Source organism: Lampetra fluviatilis, chromosome 3, assembly GCF_964198595.1.
Source record: "Lampetra fluviatilis chromosome 3, kcLamFluv1.1, whole genome shotgun sequence".
Taxonomy (NCBI): Eukaryota; Metazoa; Chordata; class Hyperoartia; order Petromyzontiformes; family Petromyzontidae; genus Lampetra; species Lampetra fluviatilis.
This window is the reverse complement of record NC_136277.1, coordinates 30,791,137-30,800,682: the sequence shown is the minus strand read 5'-3', so window position 1 is coordinate 30,800,682 and position 9,546 is coordinate 30,791,137.

Sequence of the window (9,546 nt, the reverse complement as noted above, 5' to 3'; positions counted from 1 at the left end):
TGCAATAATCACTCTAATACATATTCATGTCTCTGTAATGTAATTGTACTCTGAATGGCATTTAAAAATAATTTTCCCAAACAATCTTTAAATTACAAGCTGTTTATTATATTATTGATTTATGTTTATGCATCGCTTTTGATTGATTCCATAACATGGTTGTTTTGTGCCAATTTGTAATAGCTTCTTTGTTATACTTGTGTAGTGGTTTAACGCGCGCCAAGGGGGGTAATTGTAAACACGTGCGGGTTGGGAACAGTGGGGTCGTACATGCTGGTGTTGCTTGGGGACAACGGGTGAGATGGAGACGGCCCGCTAGGCAACTATGGATGCAGAGCAGTGATTGGCCGGTTGTTGTTGTCAGGGACAGGGTGGCGCCTTTAAGTCTGGGAATGGGGACAGGTGGCGGCGGGGGCCGGGGGCGCTGGGTGTTGGGGGGAGGTCAGTTAATTAATTGGAAATTAATAGCGACGGGGATAAATACGGGAACGTCAGAGTGAGACAGGGTGTGGTGCTGCGAACTGGACGAAGGTCGGAGCAGAAGAAGAAGACGCGAGAAGAAGTATACGAGTAGCAGTGGAGTAGAAAAAGAAGTGTGGAGTAGAAGAAGAAGTATAGGGTAGCAGTAGAGACGGAGACGAGGAAGGTATGAGAGGTAGAATAGGGTAGCGGTGGCGCAAGGGAAGAAGATGTGACGAGAGGACGGATAGGCGGCTCGCAGTGGATCGGGAACGAGAGAGACAGTCGGAGTGATACGGAGAAGCCGAGAGAGAGCGACGGCTGGAGTGGGACAGCGAAGGGAGTCGGGCAGAAGTGAGACGGAGAAGCCGAGAGAGAGCGACGGCGGGAGTGGGACAGAGAAGGAGTCGGGCAGGAGTGAGACGGAGAAGCCGAAAGAGAGCGACGGCTGGAGTGGGACAGAGAAGGAGTCGGGCAGGAGTGAGACGGAGAAGCCGAGAGAGAGTGACGGCTGGAGTGGGATGGAGAAGGGAGTCGGGCAGGAGTGAGACGGAGAAGCCGAGAGAGAGCGATGGCTGGAGTGGGACAGAGAAGGAGTCGGGCAGGAGTGAGACGGAGAAGCCGAAAGAGAGCGACGGCTGGAGTGGGATGGAGAAGGAGTCGGGCAGGAGTGAGACGGAGAAGCCGAGAGAGAGTGACGGCTGGAGTGGGACAGAGAAGGAGTCGGGCAGGAGTGAGACGGAGAAGCCGAGAGAGAGTGACGGCTGGAGTGGGACAGAGAAGGAGTCGGGCAGGAGTGAGACGGAGAAGCCGAGAGAGAGTGACGGCTGGAGTGGGACAGAGAAGGAGTCAGGCAGGAGTGAGACGGAGAAGCCGAAAGAGAGCGACGGCTGGAGTGGGATGGAGAAGGGAGTCGGGCAGGAGTGAGACGGAGAAGCCGAGAGAGAGCGACGGCTGGAGTGGGACAGCGAAGGGAGTCGGGCAGAAGTGAGACGGAGAAGCCGAGAGAGAGCGACGGCTGGAGTGGGACAGAGAAGGAGTCGGGCAGGAGTGAGACGGAGAAGCCGAGAGAGAGCGATGGCTGGAGTGGGACAGAGAAGGGAGTCGGGCAGGAGGGAGACGGAGAAGCCGAGAGAGAGCGACGGCTGGAGTGGGATGGAGAAGGGAGTCGGGCAGGAGTGAAACGGAGAAGCCGAGAGAGAGCGACGGCTGGAGTGGGATGGAGAAGCCGAGAGAGAGCGACGGCTGGAGTGGGACAGAGAAGGAGTCGGGCAGGAGTGTGACGGAGAAGCCGAGAGAGAGTGACGGCTGGAGTGGGACAGAGAAGGAGTCGGGCAGGAGTGAGACGGAGAAGCCGAGAGAGAGTGACGGCTGGAGTGGGACAGAGAAGGAGTCGGGCAGGAGTGAGACGGAGAAGCCGAAAGAGAGCGACGGCTGGAGTGGGATGGAGAAGGGAGTCGGGCAGGAGTGAGACGGAGAAGCCGAGAGAGAGCGACGGCTGGAGTGGGACAGCGAAGGGAGTCGGGCAGAAGTGAGACGGAGAAGCCGAGAGAGAGCGACGGCTGGAGTGGGACAGAGAAGGAGTCGGGCAGGAGTGAGACGGAGAAGCCGAGAGAGAGCGATGGCTGGAGTGGGACAGAGAAGGGAGTCGGGCAGGAGGGAGACGGAGAAGCCGAGAGAGAGCGACGGCTGGAGTGGGATGGAGAAGGGAGTCGGGCAGGAGTGAAACGGAGAAGCCGAGAGAGAGTGACGGCTGGAGTGGGATGGAGAAGCCGAGAGAGAGCGACGGCTGGAGTGGGACAGAGAAGGAGTCGAGCAGGAGTGTGATGGAGAAGCCGAGAGAGAGCGACGGCTGGAGTGGGACAGAGAAGGAGTCGGGCAGGAGTGAGATGGAGAAGCCGAGAGAGAGCGACGGCTGGAGTGGGACAGAGAAGGACTCGGGCAGGAGTGAGATGGAGAAGCCGAGAGAGAGCGACGGCTGGAGTGGGACAGAGAAGGAGTCGGGCAGGAGTGAGACGGAGAAGCCGAAAGAGAGCGACGGCTGGAGTGGGATGGAGAAGGGAGTCGGGCAGGAGTGAGATGGAGAAGCCGAGAGATAAGCGACGGCTGGAGTGGGATGGAGAAGGGAGTCGGGCAGGAGTGAGACGGAGAAGCCGAGAGAGAGCGACGGCTGGAGTGGGGCAGAGAAGGGAGTCGGGCAGGAGTGAGACGGAGAAGCCGAGAGAGAGAGCGATGGCTGGAGTGGGACAGAGAAGGGAGTCGGGCAGGAGTGAGATGGAGAAGCCGAGAGAGAGCGACGGCTGGAGTGGGACAGAGAAGGAGTCGGGCAGGAGTGAGATGGAGAAGCCGAGAGAGAGCGACGGCTGGAGTGGGACAGAGAAGGAGTCGGGCAGGAGTGAGATGGAGAAGCCGAGAGAGAGCGACGGCTGGAGTGGGACAGAGAAGGAGTCGGGCAGGAGTGAGATGGAGAAGCCGAGAGAGAGCGACGGCTGGAGTGGGACAGAGAAGGGAGTCGGGCAGGAGTGAGACGGAGAAGCCGAGAGAGAGCGATGGCTGGAGTGGGACAGAGAAGGAGTCGGGCAGGAGTGAGATGGAGAAGCCGAAAGAGAGCGACGGCTGGAGTGGGATGGAGAAGGAGTCGGGCAGGAGTGAGACGGAGAAGCCGAGAGAGAGTGACGGCTGGAGTGGGACAGAGAAGGAGTCGGGCAGGAGTGAGACGGAGAAGCCGAGAGAGAGTGACGGCTGGAGTGGGACAGAGAAGGAGTCGGGCAGGAGTGAGACGGAGAAGCCGAGAGAGAGTGACGGCTGGAGTGGGACAGAGAAGGAGTCAGGCAGGAGTGAGACGGAGAAGCCGAAAGAGAGCGACGGCTGGAGTGGGATGGAGAAGGGAGTCGGGCAGGAGTGAGACGGAGAAGCCGAGAGAGAGCGACGGCTGGAGTGGGACAGCGAAGGGAGTCGGGCAGAAGTGAGACGGAGAAGCCGAGAGAGAGCGACGGCTGGAGTGGGACAGAGAAGGAGTCGGGCAGGAGTGAGACGGAGAAGCCGAGAGAGAGCGATGGCTGGAGTGGGACAGAGAAGGGAGTCGGGCAGGAGGGAGACGGAGAAGCCGAGAGAGAGCGACGGCTGGAGTGGGATGGAGAAGGGAGTCGGGCAGGAGTGAAACGGAGAAGCCGAGAGAGAGCGACGGCTGGAGTGGGATGGAGAAGCCGAGAGAGAGCGACGGCTGGAGTGGGACAGAGAAGGAGTCGGGCAGGAGTGTGACGGAGAAGCCGAGAGAGAGTGACGGCTGGAGTGGGACAGAGAAGGAGTCGGGCAGGAGTGAGACGGAGAAGCCGAGAGAGAGTGACGGCTGGAGTGGGACAGAGAAGGAGTCGGGCAGGAGTGAGACGGAGAAGCCGAAAGAGAGCGACGGCTGGAGTGGGATGGAGAAGGGAGTCGGGCAGGAGTGAGACGGAGAAGCCGAGAGAGAGCGACGGCTGGAGTGGGACAGCGAAGGGAGTCGGGCAAAAGTGAGACGGAGAAGCCGAGAGAGAGCGACGGCTGGAGTGGGACAGAGAAGGAGTCGGGCAGGAGTGAGACGGAGAAGCCGAGAGAGAGCGATGGCTGGAGTGGGACAGAGAAGGGAGTCGGGCAGGAGTGAAACGGAGAAGCCGAGAGAGAGCGACGGCTGGAGTGGGATGGAGAAGCCGAGAGAGAGCGACGGCTGGAGTGGGACAGAGAAGGAGTCGAGCAGGAGTGTGATGGAGAAGCCGAGAGAGAGCGACGGCTGGAGTGGGACAGAGAAGGAGTCGGGCAGGAGTGAGATGGAGAAGCCGAGAGAGAGCGACGGCTGGAGTGGGACAGAGAAGGACTCGGGCAGGAGTGAGATGGAGAAGCCGAGAGAGAGCGACGGCTGGAGTGGGACAGAGAAGGAGTCGGGCAGGAGTGAGACGGAGAAGCCGAAAGAGAGCGACGGCTGGAGTGGGATGGAGAAGGGAGTCGGGCAGGAGTGAGATGGAGAAGCCGAGAGATAAGCGACGGCTGGAGTGGGATGGAGAAGGGAGTCGGGCAGGAGTGAGACGGAGAAGCCGAGAGAGAGCGACGGCTGGAGTGGGGCAGAGAAGGGAGTCGGGCAGGAGTGAGACGGAGAAGCCGAGAGAGAGAGCGATGGCTGGAGTGGGACAGAGAAGGGAGTCGGGCAGGAGTGAGATGGAGAAGCCGAGAGAGAGCGACGGCTGGAGTGGGACAGAGAAGGAGTCGGGCAGGAGTGAGATGGAGAAGCCGAGAGAGAGCGACGGCTGGAGTGGGACAGAGAAGGAGTCGGGCAGGAGTGAGATGGAGAAGCCGAGAGAGAGCGACGGCTGGAGTGGGACAGAGAAGGAGTCGGGCAGGAGTGAGATGGAGAAGCCGAGAGAGAGCGACGGCTGGAGTGGGACAGAGAAGGGAGTCGGGCAGGAGTGAGACGGAGAAGCCGAGAGAGAGCGACGGCTGGAGTGGGACAGAGAAGGGAGTCGGGCAGGAGTGAGACGGAGAAGCCGAGAGAGAGCGACGGCTGGAGTGGGATGGAGAAGGGAGTCGGGCAGGAGTGAAACGGAGAAGCCGAGAGAGAGCGACGGCTGGAGTGGGATGGAGAAGCCGAGAGAGAGCGACGGCTGGAGTGGGACAGAGAAGGAGTCGGGCAGGAGTGTGACGGAGAAGCCGAGAGAGAGTGACGGCTGGAGTGGGACAGAGAAGGAGTCGGGCAGGAGTGAGACGGAGAAGCCGAGAGAGAGTGACGGCTGGAGTGGGACAGAGAAGGAGTCGGGCAGGAGTGAGACGGAGAAGCCGAAAGAGAGCGACGGCTGGAGTGGGATGGAGAAGGGAGTCGGGCAGGAGTGAGACGGAGAAGCCGAGAGAGAGCGACGGCTGGAGTGGGACAGCGAAGGGAGTCGGGCAAAAGTGAGACGGAGAAGCCGAGAGAGAGCGACGGCTGGAGTGGGACAGAGAAGGAGTCGGGCAGGAGTGAGACGGAGAAGCCGAGAGAGAGCGATGGCTGGAGTGGGACAGAGAAGGGAGTCGGGCAGGAGTGAAACGGAGAAGCCGAGAGAGAGCGACGGCTGGAGTGGGATGGAGAAGCCGAGAGAGAGCGACGGCTGGAGTGGGACAGCGAAGGGAGTCGGGCAAAAGTGAGACGGAGAAGCCGAGAGAGAGCGACGGCTGGAGTGGGACAGAGAAGGAGTCGGGCAGGAGTGAGATGGAGAAGCCGAGAGAGAGCGACGGCTGGAGTGGGACAGAGAAGGACTCGGGCAGGAGTGAGATGGAGAAGCCGAGAGAGAGCGACGGCTGGAGTGGGACAGAGAAGGAGTCGGGCAGGAGAGAGACGGAGAAGCCGAAAGAGAGCGACGGCTGGAGTGGGATGGAGAAGGGAGTCGGGCAGGAGTGAGATGGAGAAGCCGAGAGATAAGCGACGGCTGGAGTGGGATGGAGAAGGGAGTCGGGCAGGAGTGAGACGGAGAAGCCGAGAGAGAGCGACGGCTGGAGTGGGGCAGAGAAGGGAGTCGGGCAGGAGTGAGACGGAGAAGCCGAGAGAGAGAGCGATGGCTGGAGTGGGACAGAGAAGGGAGTCGGGCAGGAGTGAGATGGAGAAGCCGAGAGAGAGCGACGGCTGGAGTGGGACAGAGAAGGAGTCGGGCAGGAGTGAGATGGAGAAGCCGAGAGAGAGCGACGGCTGGAGTGGGACAGAGAAGGAGTCGGGCAGGAGTGAGATGGAGAAGCCGAGAGAGAGCGACGGCTGGAGTGGGACAGAGAAGGAGTCGGGCAGGAGTGAGACGGAGAAGCCGAGAGAGAGCGACGGCTGGAGTGGGACAGAGAAGGAGTCGGGCAGGAGTGAGACGGAGAAGCCGAGAGAGAGCGATGGCTGGAGTGGGACAGAGAAGGGAGTCGGGCAGGAGTGAAACGGAGAAGCCGAGAGAGAGCGACGGCTGGAGTGGGATGGAGAAGCCGAGAGAGAGCGACGGCTGGAGTGGGACAGAGAAGGAGTCGAGCAGGAGTGTGATGGAGAAGCCGAGAGAGAGCGACGGCTGGAGTGGGACAGAGAAGGAGTCGGGCAGGAGTGAGATGGAGAAGCCGAGAGAGAGCGACGGCTGGAGTGGGACAGAGAAGGACTCGGGCAGGAGTGAGATGGAGAAGCCGAGAGAGAGCGACGGCTGGAGTGGGACAGAGAAGGAGTCAGGCAGGAGTGAGACGGAGAAGCCGAAAGAGAGCGACGGCTGGAGTGGGATGGAGAAGGGAGTCGGGCAGGAGTGAGATGGAGAAGCCGAGAGATAAGCGACGGCTGGAGTGGGATGGAGAAGGGAGTCGGGCAGGAGTGAGACGGAGAAGCCGAGAGAGAGCGACGGCTGGAGTGGGGCAGAGAAGGGAGTCGGGCAGGAGTGAGACGGAGAAGCCGAGAGAGAGAGCGATGGCTGGAGTGGGACAGAGAAGGGAGTCGGGCAGGAGTGAGATGGAGAAGCCGAGAGAGAGCGACGGCTGGAGTGGGACAGAGAAGGAGTCGGGCAGGAGTGAGATGGAGAAGCCGAGAGAGAGCGACGGCTGGAGTGGGACAGAGAAGGAGTCGGGCAGGAGTGAGATGGAGAAGCCGAGAGAGAGCGACGGCTGGAGTGGGACAGAGAAGGAGTCGGGCAGGAGTGAGATGGAGAAGCCGAGAGAGAGCGACGGCTGGAGTGGGACAGAGAAGGGAGTCGGGCAGGAGTGAGACGGAGAAGCCGAGAGAGAGCGACGGCTGGAGTGGGACAGAGAAGGGAGTCGGGCAGGAGTGAGACGGAGAAGCCGAGAGAGAGCGACGGCTGGAGTGGGATGGAGAAGCAGAGAAGGGAGTCGGGAGAGATGGAGAGAGCGAGGGAGGAACGGAGCGAGCAAGGCCAACGGAGCGCGGCGAGCGAGCGGAGAACGCGCTGGAGAATGGTGGCGAAATGTGCTGAGTTTGATAAAATAAAGTGACGACAGAAAAGGAAGAAGTTGTCCGCGTAAAGTTCAGCACTACACGTGTTTTAACACGTTGGCTTTTGTTATTGGGTGGCCCAGGTCACTCTTGCATATGCAGTGGAGGCACACATTGAACTATTCTCCCGCAAGAGTTGATCCCTGCTACGTGAACATTTTCTCTCAGAGTCCAAAAATAAGTTAATAAATAGATTGGCCAAAGGACCTTTGTATCAGACTATGCATTTTTGTTGCTGTGCGTTCGGTAGATTATATCTTTCACAATCCCCACTTGCTAAACACTGATATAAGGTTGTTTTAGACGATAAATACTATCTTTGCACGTTCACTCAGTCTGACTTATCAGCCAAAACCCCACCGCATATGTGATTGTTGCTAAGAGGTAGAGTGAGCGGCCCCGCAATAAAAAAAAAATATTGCAAGATCAAATTCTGATCGGAGGATGACGAAATTATCATCCTTCCTGAGTCTTTAAAATAAATACGACTCTTCGGGGAAGTCAACAGTGGTTGTTGTATGAACACACCTGTGCCCACCATAAGAATGGAGGAATTCCCACCACTGGCTAAGAGTTGTAGAACCGAGATGAGCACTTAATTTCCACAGCAGACTAGACTAGCCACCCACACGGATGCCTCCTGACTCCCACCACCATCCAGCCCAGAAGAATTCCCTCATTAAAACACTACACCATAGGGCCCTTTACTACTCCGACCAGCACCACCTAGCCAGTGAGTTGGAGCATGTACACCAAGCCCTCAGGATGAACGGATACTCGGACCGTACAATCCGCAAAGCTGCCTTCCCAGCCATGGGGAGACAACCTTCTGAGGATCCAACCAAAACCATCACTTTACCATACATAGCAAGGGTTACCAAAAATATTTCCAAAATCTTAAACAAACACAAAATCCAGGTTCGTTTCAACACAGTACACAAAATCCGTGATTTAATCCCATCTGTAAAGGATGTGATTCCTGACATGCAATACCCTGGTGTCTACAAACTGAGTTGTGGTTGTGGCAGTAGTTACATTGGGGAAACGAAACGACATGTCTCGGACCGCGTTCGTGAACACAAGGCAGATCTGAAACACGGTAGGACCAATACCTCTGCCATTGCTGATCATTGTTTTAACGCTGTGGGCTCACACGAAATTGATTTTTCCAAGATGGAGGTACTCTGCAAACCTACCGGCTACCTTCAGAGATTTGTTCATGGAGCCATCCAGATATATAAATACAGACACAACTTCAACCGAGAAGTTGGGTACAAACTGAGCAATCATTGGAAGGACGTTATAAACCAGGTAAAGTCTTAACTGACTGTGATGTTTCCATCATACCTGCCTATGTCAGCTGTTATTTCCGACTCTGTGTCTCTCTCTCTATGCCTCTCTCTTAGATCTCTCACATGTCCTTTGGATTGCACTCTCATGCTCAAATGCACTTTGGATTGCACTCTCATGCTCAAATGCCCTTTGGATTGCACTCTCATGCTCAAATGCCCTTTGGATTGCACTCTCATACTCAGAAAAAATGGGAAAACCTATTCTCATCCTTTATAGACTGTTGAAGTACATTTTGTTAACGAGCACCTATTTAGGCATGTATGGCCAGAACCACACCTGTCCAACTTTGTCTCCCCAGTGCTGCTGTTTTTATATACTGCACCAGGTGTGTATTTTAAGCCTGAGTCAACGAAAGGGAGGCTCCAGACCAGTTTAGATATGACTCACCAATGATGTCCAACTCAGATCGTCAGCTTCATAGCACGGCACACTAACCAATGCACCACGAATTCCACCACCATATTTTTCATCCTATATTAGAAAAAAGTTTTTTCTGGCTGGCGCATGGGCACACAAGCATCTGGTGGTGACGTTATCGTGCCCATCTGTGTGATGACTTCACTGCATCCCATAGTGCTGAGTCGGTTTTCCTGCATGCTGATGGGATACCCCCCCCATCCACCCTCCAACTCGGCCATGTATCCCACGCAAATACGTGGGCAGTGCTAGTTTTCAAATGAATGTTTTTTTTATATCGTGCCATTTTGATTTAGTGCCCTTCAAAAACTCCAATATAAACTTTCAGGGCTAGGCTTAAAAACTAAAATCAACATAAA